This window comes from Cupressus sempervirens, chromosome 8 (assembly GCF_028749045.1).
Source record: "Cupressus sempervirens isolate cs-2001-9-10 chromosome 8, ASM2874904v1, whole genome shotgun sequence".
Lineage (NCBI taxonomy): Eukaryota > Viridiplantae > Streptophyta > Pinopsida > Cupressales > Cupressaceae > Cupressus > Cupressus sempervirens.
Window position 1 is genome coordinate 66,838,580 of NC_143125.1, and position 20,474 is coordinate 66,859,053.

The 20,474-nt window shown below is 40.1% G+C and overlaps 1 pseudogene; it reads left to right on the top strand.

The window, feature by feature from the left end:
• Positions 1 to 594: 594 nt before the first annotated feature.
• LOC149541641 (patatin-like protein 2) lies at positions 595 to 20,246 on the top strand (annotated as a pseudogene).
• The last annotated feature ends 228 nt before the right edge of the window (positions 20,247 to 20,474 follow it).

A 20,474-nucleotide genomic window follows, 5' to 3' on the forward strand; every position in this document is an offset into this window, starting at 1 on the left:
ACATGGTCTATGTCATCTTCTAAACTTATAGTTGGTGATTTGTGAAGTTTTATTTCACTTGTGATACAAAATCATATTGTATCATGTCATCAAAATATATTACTAAGTTGAAAATTAAACATATAAGATAAAGAATAAATATATGAATTTGAAATGTATTTTTGAAATTTCATGTTAACAAGTTTTAATGTATCTATATTTTGTTATTATATTTTATCCTTTTAAAATAAACTAAAACTTAAACTTTAAGCCATTGAAATTAATTGTTATTCATACCTAAAAATGTAATGCTTAGATTAAGACTTACAGACACAAATTTTCATTAATTTGAAATTGATAAACAATTTTATTATTTTTCAGACTAAAAACTTATGACAAATGTTATATTGATTTTGTCTATATATATATATATATATATATATAAAATACAGTGATCCTAAAATATAGTTTATATCCATTTAAAACCTTTTAATTACAATTGAATAATTATTTCTAACTAATAAATGACAGGTTCCACTTTCTAATCATATACCCAATAATGAGTACAACATCTCAGACCACTACTCCGACAGAAATATTTTTGAAGTAAGAGCAATGACATTCATGAAGAAACTGTCACCCATTGTGGAGATATGATTAGCATTCTTAGCATTGATGGAGGAGGCGTTCGAGGCATTATCCCTGCAACTATTCTTCAATTTCTTGAGGAAAAGCTTCAAGTAATGATTTGTATCAGATCTGACCCATGATATACTCACAATTATTTAACATGGTTATGTTTTTAGGCTTCAAGACAGCAAATTTAACATACATTTGTTGGCAGAAATAAGATGGTCCTTGCGCCAGACTTGCTGATTATTTCGATGTCATGGCAGGAACAAGCATGGGAGGTCTCATTACCACGATGTTAACTACCCCAAACAAAGAAAATAGACCATTGTACGTGTTGAGAAACATGTGTCTCAACCTTGCAATCCTTTCTTGGAAAATTACAGAATTTGTTTGTGAAAGTTTTCCACTTGTTTATGCATTGGAAAATGGTTAGTGAGTTGTTAAAATGAGTCTTGTCCATAGTAGAATATAGGTAGGTAATTTTTAGAGTCTTGATGACTCATTTTGTGACTTTTATGGGGGTCTAGACTAAGAGACAAAATTGTGGACAAGATTACTATTTTAACCTGGTTGTTTTTCCATATTGGAAATGTAAATGTCAAAAATGGGTAACATGTGGCATGGTAGTTTTGCTCGTGGTTTTGTAAAACCATAAGTGGTTTCTGTTATCATTTGTTTTCCCCGCCAAGATTCAAATTTCAAACGTCCAGCCCGTCCAATGGCTAATTCCGAAAGTTAATATTATTTTAATGCCTAAGCCTTATAACATGGTTTCTACGGCATGCAGGTTCTCCATCGTCAGATCTAAGGCAGATTGACGCTTGGCGCTATCTCACTTTTCAGAAGTTGCACGATGGATAACATAGCGACAATGCGCCCTGGTGAAACGTTACCATGGTGGGTCCGCGAGGCAGGTCATCCAAGGTTCTTTGGCAGGTCGAAAAGTTTCGCAGCACCGTGGGTGCTATGTCGCTATCATGTGTTGGCCAAAAAATCTTCATAGTGACATAGCGCCTGGTTGACACGTGTCCGGTGGGTCCAACTTGCAAGGTAAAGGTTTTTTTTGATGGGTCAAAAAAGTTCCATAGTGCCCGATGGAAATTTCTTACGGCGGGCAGGTTGTGTCACGCCGAAAAATGTTCACGGCGAGTGGTCAGTCTCACAGGCCGGGAAGTCAGAAAAGCTGATGGGGCGCCATGGCGCCATCGAAAAACTCATGAGTTTTTTGATGGTGACATAGCACCCAAACGGAAAATTCCACCGCGACGACTCGAAGATAGATGGGTCCCATTTTGTACCTCATCTGCCCAGTTGGTGGAGTCTGGTGCCATGGTGGCGAATCATTTGAAGACACGTGCAAATCAAAAGACATGTCATCGTTTGGGAACCATGGCGCTATGGGAAGTTGGCCTTGATTTTCCCATAGTGACATAGCACCTGGGTGCCACGTGTCCCCTTAGTAAGGTCAAAGCAGTACGGACCCTCCAGGTTGATGCTTTGTCAAACCAATGATTTCCTGCTAGGGTGGTGCTTCATTAGGCCAATGGGGGACTACCACTTATGTCAAGTTAGAATACAGATAGATCGTGGGACTAGATCTTCAACATGACCAGTGCAGTAAAGGGTTAAATTCTCCACCATCAGATCTGCAGAGATCAAGGGTAGGTGCCATCGCGATATGGAAAAATTGCACGAGATTTACGATAGTGAGTTGGCGCCTAGAGGACACGTGTCCTCATGGGTCTAGGTTTGGAGGTGTAGGAAATATAAACAGTTGGCACGTGGCCAGTTCCCATTGATTGATACCCTGAGGGGTAAGGTCTATCTTTCTCGCCATCAGATCGGTTCAGATCAACGACAGGTGCCATCTTGCTATGGTAAAGTTGCGCAATCTTTACCATGGCAACATAGCACCCTTTCACCACGTGGATCAGCCGGGCCAGGTCTCACCAAAGTATCTCTGTCAGGAATTGCTAGGTGTCATTCGAGCGTAGTGCGATTGCTGAGGTGGCGCCAGGTATGATGGGCTCAGGGTAAGAATAGTATAGTGGTATGACGAGTCTCCACGATCGTCAAATTTAAGGCAGATCGATGATTGGCGCTATCTCGCCATCAGAAGCTGCACGGTGGATACCATGGTGACATAGCGCCTTGTTGAAACATGTCTCGCTGGCTTAGCTAAGGTTGATGGTTAATAGCTGGCAGTCAAAGCAATCATCACAGTCAACATGACAATTAGTTTTGATGTTATGGCTGGATGGTGGAAATGTGGCGCAGTTAGGTTGAGACCACTAGGCGCTATGGCGCCATCAGGATTTTCGAAGACTTTTCCAATAGCGACATGGCGCCCAGTCAATATTAAGGGTTGTCAAACATGGAAAGGGTATCTAGAATGGCAGAAGGAAGGAATGTGATTGGCCCGCATGGCCCAGTCAGCATGTGAAATCATTTGACCTCGCTAATCCTATTGATTCATGAACCAAGAAATGAAGGTAATCGATTTTATTGTGCGATCTGATCTTCATGATCAATCTCGACCTACCCGGAATGAATGCAGAATGAGGAAGAATACTCCACCATCTCAATCGATCCATCTATCTAGTTAGAACATCGATGGCGCCTTTTTCAGTCCTCTCAGAACACCTGTTGCAACAAAGATTAGATTTTCTTTAGATTCCCATGATTGTCCTCCGCAGGACTTAATGGCAGGTAGCTGCAGGGTCACTTTAGCTGGAATGGATCTCAATTATGCTTGAACTATAAAGGCAAGTGTTGTTTTTAGGGGGGAATTTCTCTTTGATTTTCCTCTGCTATTGCTCTGCAATTCTAGTGAAAATTCCCCTGTGCCTCTGAACTGTCTGATTCTCCACTTATCTCCTTCAACCATTGGTATTAAAGTGTGAGAATTCTTTGCCTGTGCCATTGCTTTGTGGAAATCTGTAATCTGCATGACTGTATCTCTGCTGGCCTGTGAATGATATATAAGTGAACTTATTCCTTGTGTCATTCACCTTGGTTTTTTGATTTGTATGTGGTTATTGGATTAAAGCAAGTTTGGATGTGTATATCCTTAGTTTCATTCTAGTTCAATAACGCATGTATGGGCAGAGATTGGTCTGAACACTCTAATTTGGTGCATCATCTCTTTAGATTAGAACTAGGTAGATTTGCTTTCATTCTCTCCTTCTCCCTTTTCCTCTCTAAGAGTAGTTAGGTGCGCCCTGATAGTAAGATGAAGCTGGCCTTCTCCGAAGACTCAACCTTGCAGTTCAAGTCCCACAGCTTGGAGGTTGTTTCCATGTTTCACTAGGTTGTCCTCATGCATAGGCCTTGGGGGTGCAAACCTAAGTGACAACAGTTTTTGGCACGCTTAGTGGGACAACATATTAAAGATTTAAAGTCTACTGGTGTCAAAGAAGAAAGAGTTTGAAGATTAATACTGAATAGATAGTACTGGCTTCAGTGTTTAAGCCTTCAAGAGGCTGATTATTGAAAGTACTTGGTGACTCTGAGCTTCAACAAATCTGGTCCCAGGCCAAAGTTGCAAAAATTCATGCCCAGAGCTGAAACAAGGGTGTCTTCTAGAGGTAAATTTTAATATCAAGAGCTTTCTCTTTCAAATCCTAGAAGAAGGACGACTAGAATTTCATTATCACCAGTTAGTGGTGTAATAATAGTTAATATACCTATAAGATCTGTCTCTACTCCTCCTACTGTTCGAACTCAGCATAGATTGCCATCAACACTCATCAATAGAATACTTGTTTACATGGCACAACCAAGAGTTCACACTTTTTCCACCTTTAATGGTGGAAGTCCTCTATTGTTAGCCCAAAGACATGATATACCAGTATCTGCACTCAAAAGTATACCTGATTTTACTAGTGAAACTTCCATCTCCCCTTTAGAGCATATCTAAGAAGTAGCAAATGTTTGTAACATTCATGGTATTACAGAGGATGATGTTGCTGTTAGACTTCTAGCCTCATCTTTAAAAGGAAAAAAATTACAGTGGTATAGAGGCTTAGCTCATGGTTCTATAACTGATTGGGATGGACTAGGAGCAGGATTATGCAAACATTTTGAGGATAAAAGTGACTATCTGTCACTTTTAGAGTAGCTGACTACTATAAAAAGAGCCCCCCATGAATGTATGACTGATTTTAATTATAGATTTCAGAAGACATGAGATAGAATACCTACTTCGGTGAAACCCACCCCTGGTAATGCCTTCTTGCATTACCTTAGAGCTTTTAACAGTGATATTGCCACTACAATCCAAACTATGGGAGGAGATACCTTGCCTAATGCTTATGAGATAGCCATAAAAGCTGAGAACATCTTGATACAAGGAGGCAAACTAGCTCCGAGGCCTCCTATACCCTTCTTTCCTGATATCCCAAATCATCAACCGACAATGGCCCCTCTTCTTGTAACTTCTACGTCACAAGCCCTTACTCCAGGTCCCCAAGTTTCCACATCCTCAAATGGGATAGATGAACTCAAAGAGATGCTCCAAGGTCTAGTGCTGAATACAGATAAGAGAGAGAGGACCCTAGATAAAAAATTGCAAGAGCAGGGGAGGGAGTTGAAAGACCAAGGAAAGAGATTAGAGTATAGTTTTTCTATAATACAAAAAATGAGTAACAAGGTGGTGGCCTTAGAGAGGCACTAGGCTCAAGGTGGCAAGCCTCCCCAATTGTAATATCAAGCTCCAAATGGTGGTAGGCCTCCTAGTCAATGGAATAGCTCTTTTGATCAGGGTAGGCAAAATAGTCATGCTTCTGCTTCAAGCTCAAATCAGAACAGAGCTATAGTCCCTCAAAATAACTTGGCCCAAGATCAAGACTTCTGTCCTTCCTGCAACTATTCTTATGCCTATTGCATGTGCCAAAAGGCAGAATCTTATTTGGCTCTAATTGACCAAGAACCTACAGCAAAGCAATCATACAAGGAGTATCATCCCAAGGAGGCCTCATATATTCAAGGACATGATGATTGCTCTTTCATGAATCATCAAATTGGGGAGCATTGTAATGTAAATCAGGATTCCATTGCTCATAACACAAGAAGTAAGAGGAGAGCTATGGAACATGTTGCCCCTCCTTCTCCTAAGTAGGCCTCAACTTCAAGTGCTGCACCTCATGCACATGCAGCAAATGAACAAACAAGTACTTCGCAGCAGCAAGGGCAAGATTCTAGAAGGAAAGATGCAGGTGATCCTTATGTTGCCCCATCTCAACCTCTTATAAGTGCAGCTCTCAAAGTTTCTACCAAAGTTCCTAATGCACCATTTAGTGTGGTAGAGAAAATGAAGAAGACAAATGTGAATATTTCTATGTGGGATGCTATTGCTACCATACCAATACAGAAGAGGATGCTGCAGCAAGAGTTGGAGAAGATTGAACCCAAGGATCAACCATCTATCATGGAGAGTGCCACAAGTCTAGTACAACCAGTAGGGGATGTGGAGACCAATAAAAAGGTTAGACCTCCTCCATTCTATGTTTCTCTGATTATAGGGGGTAAATTAGTCCATAATTGCATGATAGATTCAGGGGCTAGTAGCTCAGTGATGCCTAGATGTGTTGTTGAAGCTTTAGGAATGAAGTATGAGCCCATTGTTAGGGATGTGTTACAATTAGATGGTAGTACTGTCAAAACTGTAGGTATCCTTAGGAATGTGGAAATGGCCCTACATGCATGCCCTGGTTGCATTATGATTCAAGACATATCTGTTGCTAAGGTCAAGCCATACTTTGCTATTTGTTTGTCAAGAGACTTCACTGCCCAAATAAGTGGATTCATATCTGCTGATTGGTCATATATGTCATTTAAGATCAGATATGGAGCCAATGCTTCAATCAGAGCAGAGCCTCAAGCCCTTCATCACACTTAATCTTACACCCCCAACTTCATCAATATAAATTGTCCTATTCTAGAGATGGATGAAAATGACATAGTAAATCAGCCTGCCACTTCCATAGCAGAGATTTCTGATTTCTTCTTGGATGAATGGGCTAGTACATATCAGTTTGAACCTATGTTAGAAACTCTTGAGATAGGCCTTAGTACATATTGTATTTTAGAAAAAGATGTGGTAGTTCCCAATCTTGTGGATGCTAAAGAAGATGGAAGTGGGATATGGAGTATGTACTTTGATGGCTCAAGAAATAGAAATGGATCAGGGGCTGGTATTATGTTGATCTCTCATGCACAAATAAGATATTACTTCTCCTTTAGGCTCCAATTTAGTTGCACCAATAATTTGGCCGAGTATGAATCCTTGATTCAAGGTCTCTTACTTGCCCAAAAGAGAGGAAGTCAAGCCTTGAGAGTATATGGAGATAGTGAGTTGGTAGTCAATCAGGTGAGAAACTAGAACATCACCAAAAATGGCCTGCTCAAGTCTTACAAACACAGAGTCTGGGATTTGCTTGAGGGCTTCAACACATTTAATATTAAGAGCATTCCTAGGAAAGAAAATAAACATGCTGATAGACTTGCAGCAATAGGTGCATCTTATGATGTACTAGGTAATCTTGAGGAGAAGAAGAAGCAACAAATAAAGGTGGTAGTGAGGCCTGCCATCCCTGACAACAACACTCATTGGCAGGTGTTTGATTCTGATGAGTAAATTGTGAGTTTCTTGCAGAATGAGGCAGAATTCTCAGATAAAAACCAGTCGAGACTACAAGATCAGTATGGTGATCAAATCATTCATCTCAGTTCTAACAAGTTGCCCAAGGGTATCATTACCTTGGAGAGTGTCTTTAATCCTGATGATCAAACAAGAGACAAAGGAATGAATCTAGTTGCAGAAAAGGATGATCATGCCCCAGTTACAATTGCTAATGGAAAATCTCTAAATATGGGGAAGGTATGTTTTGAAACTGAGCAAGAAAACTTCATTCATCTATGTCAAGAATTTAATGATGTATTTGCTTGGACATATGATGAATTAAAAGGGTTTGACCCTAGTTTGTTTTAGCATACCATAGATTTAATTGATAAGGCCAAACCAGTAAGGCAAAAATAGAGGCCAGTGAATCCTAAGATTGAACCTCTAATGAGAAAGGAGCTATCCAAGTTGATTGAGGCTAATATAATTTTTCCCATCAAGCACTCATCATGGGTAGCCAACCTTGTCCCTGTGAGGAAGAAGAATGGAGAAATCAGATTGTGTGTGGATTTTAGGGATCTTAATCAGGCTTCTCTTAAAGATCACCATCCTCTCCCTTCCATGGAGTGAATCTTGTCCAGAGTCAGTGGGTCAAGGAGATTCTCTTTTCTTGATGGATTCTCTGGTTATAACCAAGTGTTGGTTAAAGAATCTGACAGACATAAAACAAAAATTACTACTAAATGGGGCACCTATGCTTATTGCAAGATGCCATTTGGACTAAAAAATGTAGGTGCCACATTTTAGAAGGCAATGGAGATGGCCTTCAAAAAATTAATTGACAAGTTTGTCTTAGTATACCTTGATGATATAACTATATATTCAAAAAATATAGAAGATCATTTTGATCATCTAAGACAGGTATTTCTAAGATGTAGAGAGCTTAGGGTTTCCCTTAACCCAACCAAGTGTGTCTTTTCTACGAGCCAAAGAAAATTATTGGGACACATTGTATATAAGGATGGGCTGACCATTGATCTGGAAAGAACAAAGGCAATACTTGCCCTTCCTATTCCTAAACACAAGAAGGGGTTGCAAAGTTTCCTTGGTAGGATAAATTTTGTAAGAAGGTTTATTCCTAGTCTTGCTACCATGGTGAAACCTCTTACAGCTATGCTTAAGAAAGGTATGGTCTTCTCATGGACCAAGGAAGGGAAGGAGAGTTTTGAAGAGATCAAGGCAGCCATAGCCTCAGCCCCTACTCTCATGAACCCAAATTTTGAGAAAGATTTCATCCTCTACACTTTAGGTGGTGAGTCAAGTATCTTTGCTGTCTTGACTCAAAAAAATGACAAAGATGAGGAGCGGCCCATAGCCTTCTTTAGTGAAGGGCTCAAGGAATATGAAGATAAGTACAACTTTGTTGAGAAGCAGGCCCTTGCGGTCATCAGAGCTTTGAAGAAATTCAAGCACCTCTTGTCCCACAATAAGATCCATTTGTTGGTGCCCCATGCCAGTGTAAAGGACTTCCTGTAAAGCAAGGATATCAGTGAAAAGAGAGCTAGATGGACCACTAAGGTAATGAAGTATGATGTTGATATTCACATTACCAAGCTAGTAAGAGGGAAGGGGTTGTGCAAAGAAATGTTATCAGGTCAGGATTTTGATGAAGAGGCTGCTATGGTATTAACAGAGCAAAAAGAGTTAAGAAACATTAATGGTCCAAGGAGTTGGATAAATGACATGAAGAACTTCTTATCAGGGAATGGATACCCTCAGGGATTGGACAAAACTAAAAGGAGACAATATAGACTGCAGTCCATTCTCTATGTTGTAATTGATAGTATCCTAGTTAGGAGGGATTTTAATGGAACCCTGTTGAGATGCATTGAAGAGGATCAGGCTGAGAGGATGATTAAGGAACTTCATGATGGCCCCGATGGTGGCCATTTCTCTACAAGAAAAACTACCATGAAGATCATGAGGGCTGGTTATTATTGGCCATCTCTATTCCATGATTGTTATGGATATGTGAGGAAATGTGAGAAATGTGCTTTCTTCTCAGGCAAACAGAGGCTTGCATCTCTCCCCCTTCGTCCTATTCAGGTGGATCAGCCCTTTACCAAATGGGGGTTGGATTTTATAGGACCCATTAGTCCTCCATCTAGTGCAGGTCATAAATGGATTTTGGTTGCTACTGATTATTTCACTAGATGGACAAAGGCAGTTGCCTTGAAGGATGCCACAGAACCATCAGTTGTTGAATTCCATGATGGAATTGTATCTAGTTTTGGTGCTACTTCTACTATCATCTCGGACAATGCTAAGTCTTTTGTTGGAACCCAAATTTGTGCATGGGTAATGAATCACAATATCTACCTGAGCACATCATCAAATTACTATCCCTAGGGTAATGGTTTGGCCGAGTCTTCCAACAAGAATCCAATCAGAATCATGAAGAGGACAATAGAAGACAATCAGAGGGTCTGGCATAATAAATTAAGAACTACTCTGTGGGCTGATAGGATAACACCCAAGAGATTTGTTGGGAATTCACATTTTGTGCTGGTATATGGTAGGGAAGCCAGACTCCCAATCTCATTGGAATTCCCATCCTTGGAGTTGGATCATCAGCTTGAATTGATTGAAGATAGTGCCATGTTAGTAAGAATGGTAGAGCTAATTGAGTTAAAAGAGAAAAGAAATAAAGCTATGCGGACCCTAGAGGTGCATCAACAGTAGATGAAAATGAGTTTTGATAAGAAAACTAGGGTCAAAACCTTCAGAGAAGGAGATTTAGTTCTAAAGTGGGATGCAGATAGGGCAAAACCAGGAAGACATTCCAAATTTGATGCATTATGGAGTGGCCCCTATCTGATTGCTAGTTGCAAATAGGCTAATGCATTCCAGCTACGCCGGACCAATGGAGAGATTTTGCCCATTCCAGTCAATGGGATCTATCTGAAGACCTATTTCTGAAAATTTGGGAATCCATGTACATAAGTAGTTTAGTTTCTTTTTTGTTGTTTCCTTCTTTTCAAGAAGTACACGGGCACAACCGTCTCCCTATGAGGTAGTAGATTTTGAGGTGTCTCAGGTTGTAGAGGAAGTTTTGTTTTGTTTTTCCAGTTGCAGTTGTAGTTTTTTCAGGATTTCATGTTTTGATCTCTCATAGGTAGGGTTAGGGTTTCACAGTATGCACAGACCCATTTTTTGACTCCATAGCCCAATGGATACATGAGGCCACTGGTCAAACACATAGCAGGCTTGTGTCCCCTGTGAGTCACCAGAAATGTTATCATTTGTTCGCCCTGCCAAGATTCAAATTTCAAACGTCCAGCCCATCCAACGACTAATTCCCAAAGTTAATATTATTTTAATGCCTAAGCCTTATAACATGGTTTCTACGGCTCGCAAGTTCTCTATTGTCAGATCTAAGGTAGATCGATGGTTGGCGCTATGTCACTTTTCAAAAGTTGCACGGCGGATAGCATAGCAACATCACGCCCTGGTGACACGTTACCATGGTGGGTCTGCGAGGTAGGTCATCCAAGGTTCTTTGGTGGGTTGAAAAAGTTTCGCGGCACCATGGGCGCTATGTCGCTATCATGTGTTGGCCAAAAAATCTTCATAGCAACATAGTGCCTAGTTGACACGTGTCTGATGGGTCCATCTTGCAAGGAAAAGGTTTTTTTTGACAGGCCAGAAAAGTTCCATAGCACCCGACGGAAATGTCTTACGATGGGCAGGTTGTGTCACACCGAAAAATGTTCACGACGAGCGGTCAGTTTCATGGGCCAGGAAGTCAAAAAAGTTGGTGGGGCACCATGGCGCCATCGAAAAACTCATGAGTTTTCCAATGGCGACATAGCACCCAAACAAAAAAGTCCACCATGGTGAATCGAAGATAGATGGGTCCCATTTTGTACCTCATCTGCCCAGTTGGTGGAGTCTGGTGCCATGGTGGCGAATCATTTGAAGACACGTACAAATTAGAAGACATGTCATCGTTTGGGTGCCATGGCACTATGGGAAGTTGGCCTCGATTTTCCCATAGAGACATAGCGCTTGGGCGCCACGTGTCCCCTCAGTAAGGTCAAAGCAGTACGGACCCTCCAGGTTGATGCTTTGTTAGACCAATGATTTCCTGCCAGGGTGGTGCTTCGTTAGGCCAATGGGGCACTGCCACATATGTTAAGTCAGAATACAAATAGGTTGTGAGACCAGATCTTCAACGCGGCTAGTGTAGTAAAGGGTTAAGTTCTCCACTGTTAGATTTGCAGAGATCAAGGGAAGGCACCATCACGCTATGGAAAAGATGCACGAGATTTACGATAGCGAGTTGGCGCCTGGAGGGCACGTGTCCTCGTGGGTCCAGGTTTGGAGGTGCAAAAAATACAAATAGTTGGCACGTGGCCAGTTCCAATTGATTGATACCTTGAGGGGTAAGGTCTATCTTGCTCGTCGTCAGATCGGTTCAAATCAACGACAGGCATCGTCTCGCTATGGTGAAGTTGCGCGATCTTTACCATGGCGACATAGCACCCTTTCGCCACATGGATCATTGGGGCTAGGTCTCACCAAGGTACATCTATCAGGTATTTCCAGGTGTCATTCGACTGTGGTGCGATTGCTGAGGTGGCGCTAGGTATGATGGGCTCGGGGTAAGAATAGTATAGCAGTACGATGAGTCTCCACGATCGTCAGATTTAAGGCAGATCGACGATTAGCACTATCTTGCCATCGAAAGCTACACAATGGATACCATGGTGACATAGCGCCTTGTTGACATGTGTCTCGCTAGCTCGACTAAGGTTGATAGTTAACGACTGGCAGTTAGAGAAATCATCGTTGTCAATGTGGCAGTTAGTTTTGATGTTACGGATGGATGGTGGAAAGGTGGCACAGTTAGGTTGAGACCACTAGGCGCTATGGCACCATCAGGATTTTCAAAGACTTTTTCAATAGTGACATGGCACCCAATCAATATTAAGGGTGGTCAAACGTGGAAAAGGTGTCCAAAACGGCAGAAGGAGGTAATGTGATTGGCCCACGTGGCCCAGTCAGCATGTGAAACCGTTTGACCTCGCTGATCCTACTGATTCATGAACCAAGAAACGAAGGTAATTGATTTTGTTGTGCAATCTGATCTTCATGATCAATCCTAACCTACTCGGAATGAATGCAGAATGAGGAAGAACACTCCATCATCTCAGTCAATCCATCTATCTTGTCAAAACATCAATGGCACCATTTTCAGTCCTCTCAGAACACTTGTTGCAACAAAGATCAGATTTTCTTTAGATTCCCATGATTTTCCTCCATAGGACTTAATGGCAGGTAGCTGCAGGGTCACTTCAGCTGGAAAGGATCTCAGTTATGCTTGAACTATAAAGGCAAGTTTTGTTTTTAGTGGGGACCTTCTCTCTGATTTTCCTCTGCTATTGCTCTGCAATTCTAGTGAAAATTCTCCTGTGCCTCTAAACTGTCTGATTCTCCACTTATCTCCTTCAGCCATTGGTATTGAAGTTCGAGAATTCTTTGCCTATGCCATTGCTTTGTGGAAATCTGTAATTTGCATGACTGTATCTCTGCTGGCCTATGAATGATATATAAGTGAACTTCTTCCTTGTGTCATTCACCTTGGTTTTTTGATCTGTATGTGGTTATTTGATTAAAGCAAGTTTGGATGTGTATATCCTTAGTTTCATTCTGATTCAGTAGTGCATGTATGGGCAAAGATTGGTCCGAACACTCTATTTTGGTGCATCACCTCCTTAGATTAGAACTAGGTAGATTTTCTTTCGTTGTCTCCTTCTCCCTTTTCCTCTCCAAGAGTAGTTAGGTGCAACCTGATAGTAAGAGGAAGCCGGCCGTCTCTGGAGACTCAACCTCGCAGTTCAAATCCCACAGCTTGGAGGTTGTTTCCATGTTTCACTAGGTTGTCCTTGCACATAAGCCCTGGACAAGGGTGCAAACCTAAGTGACAATAGTTTCTAGGTTGTAAAATCACTATAAAAGGAGTGCTTGGGGAGGTGTTTGTGTAATTGAGTTTAGTTTGCAAGACTGGTGCTTGAAGGAGTCTCTCCAAGTTCGAGTTGTGGTGATGTGCTCTTGTAAGAACTTGCATTGCAAGTGTATTGTAATCATCTTGGTTTGATAATACATTGTGCGAGTTTTGGAGGGTGGGGTTTTTCTCCTGGAAGGGTTTCCCCACAGTAATCATTGCGTTGTGTGTTCTTTGTTATTTTGATTATGTTATTATGCATTTCTTGAGATCTTTGTAATAGTTACTTTGATTTTCATAATCATCCTCTCAAAGATTAGTGTAGGAAGCGATTTAGCACACCTTTGCTTCCTTACAAGTGGCATTAAAGCCTGGCCAATTTTGGTTCTATTTGTTGGGTACAGGATTTTTTGAGCTAATCAAGGTTTGAGTGGGAGCTTGTGCAAAGCATTTCATTTCTATGTTGTAGGATTGAAAAGATGGCAAGCATGTCAGGGAGAATTGATGTTGAAAAGCTTTCTAGCACAAACTTTGAGATGTGGAAGCTGAAGATGGAAGATCTGTTGATTGATCGAGATCTATGGGATGCAATTGATGAGAACAAGCTAAGGCCCACAGATGTGACTTTAGCCACACAATATGATGTGACTGATAGAAAACCTAAAGGTCTCATCAGATTGTGTCTTGCAGACTCGATTCTGATTAATGTCCATGAAGAACCTACCGCAAAGAAGCTTTGGAAAAAGCTTAGTGAGATCTATCAATCGAAATCACTTGTGAATAAGATTTTCTTGAGGAAGAAGTTGTATTCCTTGAGAATGGAAGAAGGTGGACAAATTTCTGAGCATCTAGAAAGGTTTAATATGTTGGTGACTCAGTTGACCTCAGTAGGGGTGCCAATGGATGAAGAAGAAAGGTGTTAAATCTTGTTATGTTCATTGCCAGACTCATGGGATAGTCTTGTGATGGCTATAGGGAGCACTTCAGTTGTCTTGAAGATGGAGGACATTGTTGGTTCTCTACTTTCTAAGGAGATGAGAAGGAAGGTCTCTCTGAATGCCAAAGAGGCTTTGAGTGTTCGCGAAAGACCAAAAGAAAGAGGCAAGAACGAAAAGCAGCATGGCCATTCTAAGTCCAAAAATAAGGGGAGATCGAAATCTCCTAGTAAGTCTAGGGCAATTTGCTGGAATTGCGGCAAACCTCGACACTTTCGAAAAGACTGCAAAGAGGAGAAGAAAAAGAAAAAGAAAAAGAAGAAGAAGAAGCAAGATTCTGATTCTGAGTCCGAGAAGGAAGATGGAGATGCTTTCATTGAAGCCTTGGCCACTCATGCAGGTGAAAATTCATGGTTAATAGATTCAGGTGCGTCGTTCCACATGACTCCTAATAAGAACTGGTTTATTAAGTATGAAAACTTTGATGGTGGTAAGGTGTATTTGGGTGATAATTCAGTACTTGATATTGTTGGTCATGGAAGTATTCGTGTAAAATTTTCTGATGGTAGAAATAGAAGATTTGATGGTGTCTTGCATATCCCTGGATTAGCAAGAAATTTGTTATCTATTAGTAAGCTAATAGATGTGGGTGTGCATGTATAATTTTCTGAAGCAGGTGTAAAAATGGTGAGAGGCGCTATGGTAATAGCAAGAGGAAGTAGATTGGGTATATTGTACCAATGTGATGCACACACAGTCGACTGCAATAGTACTTTTGATAAGATTGTGAAAAAGACTACTCAGTTGGAGAAGGAGAGAGTTTCTCTTTCAACAGATGTTCATGGTTTTTGGGTACCCAAGGGTGCTCTGTCTACCAAATCAAAGTTTCCTACAGAGAAGACTATGTTATGGCACCAGAGACTTGGCCACATGGGTGAGAAGGGCCTACAAACTTTGAAAAATAAGAACCTTGTTGATGGGTTGAATGATTGCAATCTTGAGTTTGATTTTTGTGAGCATTGTATCTATGGTAAACAAAACCGCATTCAATTTTACTCGAGTTCTCATAAGTCTTCATGTATTTTGGATCTAATTCATTCGGATGTATTTGGTCTAGTTGATGTTCCTTCTATTGGTAGATCAATTTATTATGTTTCTTTCATTCATGATTTTAGTAGAAGAACATGGGTTTATTTCCTTAGGAGTAAAGCTGAAGTTTTCAGTCGTTTCAAAAAATTTAAAGCAATGGTTGAATTGCAAACTGGAAAGAAAATAAAAAGCTTGAGAACTGATAATGGTGGTGAATTTTTCTCCAATATTTTTGACACATTTTGTAAAGATTGTGGTATTAAAAGAGAGAAGACAACTCCGTATTCTCCACAGCAAAATGGAGTTGCAGAAAGAATGAACAGGACCTTGATGGAGAAGGCTAGGAGTATGCTAAGTGGTGCTAGACTAGAACAAAATTTCTGGGCTAAAGTTGTAGCCACTGTGTGCTAGCTGATAAACAGGTCTCCTACATCATCTCTTGTTGATAAAATGCCAATGGAAGCGTGGTTGGGCCACAAGCCTTCACTTAGACATCTGAGAGTGTTTGGTTGTGAGGCATATGCTCATGTGCCAAAGGAGAAGCGAACAAAAATTGACAACAAAGTTGTCAAATGTATCTTCATCGAATATAGTTATGGTGTGAAAGGATACAAGATTTGGTATCCTGTTGCACAAAAGGTATTTTATTCTAGAAGTGTTATTTTTAGAGAAACTAAGCCTTCTTCTGTTACAGTACAGCCAGAACAAATTAAAGAAATGAAAGATGTGATTCAACTTCCTACTACACCTGAGAAAGTTGTATCAAGGCCCTTAGAAAGATGAGATGTTGAAGAGAGCTCTACAAGTTCTGAATCATTAGAGGAAGAGGGAGAACCTAATCGTGAACTTGAACCTCCTGAACCTGAACCAGATCTTGTTCGAAGATCTACTAGACAAAGGAAACCACCTAAAAGGTATGGGTATTCTCCTGATGATTGGAGGTGCATATTTGCATTGAATGCTAACATTGATGAACCGAGATCTGTAGAAGAGGCTCTTGGTATGAATGATTCAGAGTCTCTAAAAATAGCCATGGATGAAGAAATGGTAGCTCTTAAGAGGAATCAAACATGGGACCTTGTACTATTGCCTGAAGGACGGAAGTCTGTTGGTTGTAAATGGGTGTTCAAAAGGAGGATGGGTTTAGATGGAAGCATTGAGAAGTATAAATCACGTTTGGTTGCAAAAGGTTACTCTCAAGTTGAGGGAGTAGATTACGGTGAGATTTTTTATTTGGTAGCCAAAATGACATCCATTAGATTTTTGCTTTCTATTGCAGCAGCTTATGATCTAGAGATCGAGCAAATGGATGAGAAAACTGCCTTCCTTCATGGAGATTTGGAGAAAGAAATTTACATGTCACAGACAGAGCACTATGTGGTGAAAGGTAAAAGTCATTTGGTCTATAAATTGAAGAAATCCTTGTATGGTTTAAAACAGAGTCCTAGGATGTGGTACCAAAAGTTTGATACATATGTGTTGAGTTTGGGATTTGTGTGATCTAAATCTAATCACTGTATATATTTCAAATCTGATGGTGATGGTTTCTTGGTTATTTCCTTGTATGTTGATGACATGTTGTTTATTGGCAAAGGAAAATGTTTGATTGTAGAGTTAAAATCTCAACTCTCAATAAAGTTTGAAATGAAAGATCTTGGTGCAGCTAGGCACATTCTAAGAATGGAGATTATACGAGATAGATGGAACAGAAAGCTTTGGCTAGGCCAAAGTAAGTATGTTGGTACTATTTTGAAAAGATTCAATATGCAGGATACAAGACCATTGAGTGTTCCTGTTACTATGGGAACAAAGCTTTCTAGCTCACAGTGTCCTACATCCCCATTGGAGATGGAAGAGATGAGTCGAGTACCATATCAGAGTGTTGTTGGAAGTTTGATGTATGCTATGGTTTGTACAAGACTGAACATTGCCCAAGTAGTGGGAGTACTTTTCCGTTATATGTCTAATCTAGGAAGAGCACATTGGGATGCAGTAAAAAGAGTTTTTAGATACTTGTGGGGTACCTCAAAGTACTCAATATGTTTTCATGGAACAAGAAGTGAGCATTCCTTGGATATTCGACGCTATGTGGATTCAGATTGGGCTGGTGATGTTGATAGAAGAAGATCCACCAGTGCATATGTGTTTACATTATTTGGTGGTGCAATCAGTGGGATGAGTAAGCGACAGGCTATGGTTGCTTTGTCCACTACTGAGGCAGAGTATATGGCAACGACTCATGCTTGCAAAGAAGCCATCTGGCTAAAGAGATTGTGCTCAGATATAGAGTTCAAACAGGGTGCAGTGACAATTTATAGTGACAGCCAGAGTGCAATTTGCCTAGCAAAGAACCCGACTTTTCATGCGAGGACCAAGCACATTGATGTACAATATCATTTTGTGAGAAATATGATCGAGGACGACAAGGTGAAGCTGGAAAAGGTAGAGACTTTGGTGAATGTTGTTGATGCATTAACTAAGCCTGTGAGCACAGAGAAATTCAGATGGTGTTTAGAGTCTATGGGCCTCTCGGCCCCTAGCAATTAAGTCCATGATATTTCAGATCCCCTGACTCTTGCAAGGTGTTCGACAAGTGGGAGAATGTTGAGAAACATGTGTCTCAACCTTGCAATCCTTTCTTGGAAAATTTCAGAATTTGTTTGTGGAAGTTTTCCACTTGTTTATGCATTGGAAAATGGTTAGTGAGTTGTTAAAATGAGTCTTGTCCATAGTAGAATATAGGTAGGTAATTTTTAGAGCCTTGATGACTCATTTTGTGACTTTTATGGGGGTCTACACTAAGAGACAAAATTGTGGACGAGATTACTATTTTAACTTGGTTGTTTTTCCATATTGAAAATGTAAATGTCAAAAATGGGTAACATGTGGCATGTTAGTTTTTCCCATGGTTTTGTAAAACCATAAGTGGTTTCTAGGTTGTAAAATCACTATAAAAGGAGGGCTTGGGGAGGTGTTTGTGTAATTGAGTTTAGTTTGCAAGACTGGTGCTAGAAGGAGTCTCTCCAAGTTCGAGTTGTGGTGATGCACTCCTCTAAAAACTTACATTGCAAGTGTATTGTAATCATCTTGGTTTGATAATACATTTTGTGAGTTTTGGAGGGTGGGGTTTTTCTCCTGGAAGGGTTTCCCCACGGTAATCATTGTGTTGTGCGTTCTTTGTTATTTTGATTATGTTATTATGCATTTCTTGAGATCTTTGTAATAGTTACTTTGATTTGCATAATCGTCCTCTCAAAGATTAGTGTAGGAAGCAATTTCGCGCACCTTTGCTTCCTTACAGTACGTAGCCAATGAAGTTAGACAGTTCTATTTGGATGAGTGCCCTAAAATTTTCCCCTACAGAAAGTTAGTGCTCACAATTCTTTCTCGTTTTGTAGAATAGAAGTAGAATAAAAAATGTAGACAAAGCTAAGTTGTTAAATGAATCCTCAACAGGAGATATTTGGAACCTTGCCATCAATTTACACTGGTCTAACATCACACACTAAAGAAGAAATTAAGTCTGAAAAAGTAAGTCAAACTTTGACTATTTAACACTTTTGCACTAAGAATCAAGCCTTAGTGTGTGATGTTTAAGCTGTTCGATCTGCGAGGCCCCAAATATAATGGGGATTACCTGTACAATCTTATTAAAAGCGAAGTGGGTGGCATTCGATTCAACCAGCTACTCACCAATGTGATAATCCCAACCTACGATATCGTTTTAGAGAAGCCCATAATTTTCTCTACCATTCAGGCATTTGTTTTCCTCTTTATTTAACCATATTCTTTCAATGACAGTTTTCCAAAATCAATAGAACGCGATCTGTACATGTGTTATTTCCAGGCCAAAGATGTGTTGAAAAATGTATATCTATCAGATGTATACATCGCTACATCGGCTGCCCCAACATATCTTCCTGCCGACCATTTTGGAGCAAAAGATTCTTATGGAAATTCCAGAGAATTCCACCTCATTGATGGAGGAGTGGCCGCTAACAATCCAGTAATTCTTGTTCCATATTTATCCCCGCTACTTTGATAATTGCTACCAACTCATATGCTTTTGACTCCACTTTCGAATTCTATTTGCAGACATTGATAGCTATAAACGAAGTGGCAAAAGAATATCTCAAGCACGAGAAAGATAGGGTAATTATACTATGCAAAGCTCACAAGTGAATTAATTAAAGAGAGTAACTATATCTTGGCATGGCGATTTCAACATTTATTAACGGTTGGCACATTTTAATCAGAGGAATAAAACGATTTCGGTGTTATCTCTTGGAACTGGATACAAAACGGCATCTTTCAAAGCCAGTGATATTTCAAAGTGGGGATGGTATGGATGGGCTCGTCAGAAAGTGGAGAAAACGGTACACGTGCCCATAGTGGACACTTTTATGCAATCAAGTTCCGATTTGGTCGACATTTATGCTTCCTCAGTCTTCCGATGCTTTCTCCCTGAGAAGAACTCCAAGTACCTCAGAATTCAGGTATATATTCAAATTTGTTCATCTATGGGATTTGTTTACCCATAAAATTTATAGGCATCTGTACCCATGAATTGTTTTATCTTAGGAGGACAAATTGACTGGAGACGCAGCCTCCACTGATATCTCTACTCCAGAAAATCTGAAGAAGCTTGAAGAGATAGGCAAAAGGCTTCTGGATGATCCCGTTTCAACGGTTGATTTCGAAAAGGGATCAATTCTGCCAGTTGACGATAAGGTTACCAACAGCGATGCCTTGATCAGGTGAACATCTAATATAGAAAGCGAAATACGTAATAAGTTTTTTTTTTTTGGTTCGTTATTAATTCATTTACGAAATGAAAAGCAGAAAGAAATACCTGATGTTTGGAACATTAATGATAGTTTCTCGACTTCTGAGCAGCTTTGTAAAGGAAGTCTCGGACGAAAGAAAATTAAGAAACCAGCGATTTAGTTATGCAGCTCATAGTTCCAATCCGGCTATCTAATTAATACTGCGTGTAGTATATGAAATACCGGAGCTATTATATGGAGTAAACCAGTTTCTGTGTTGACGCAGGATTTTCTCCCATTGCGTGAAGTATATGAAATACTGCAGCTTTCTACAATTTTAGCTGCATAACTTTGTAATAATTAAATTTTCAGTTTTGTAATTTTATAGAGTTCGTTTAACCCGTTCTAAGATTTTATTCATCGAGCATTTTTGTATATTAAAT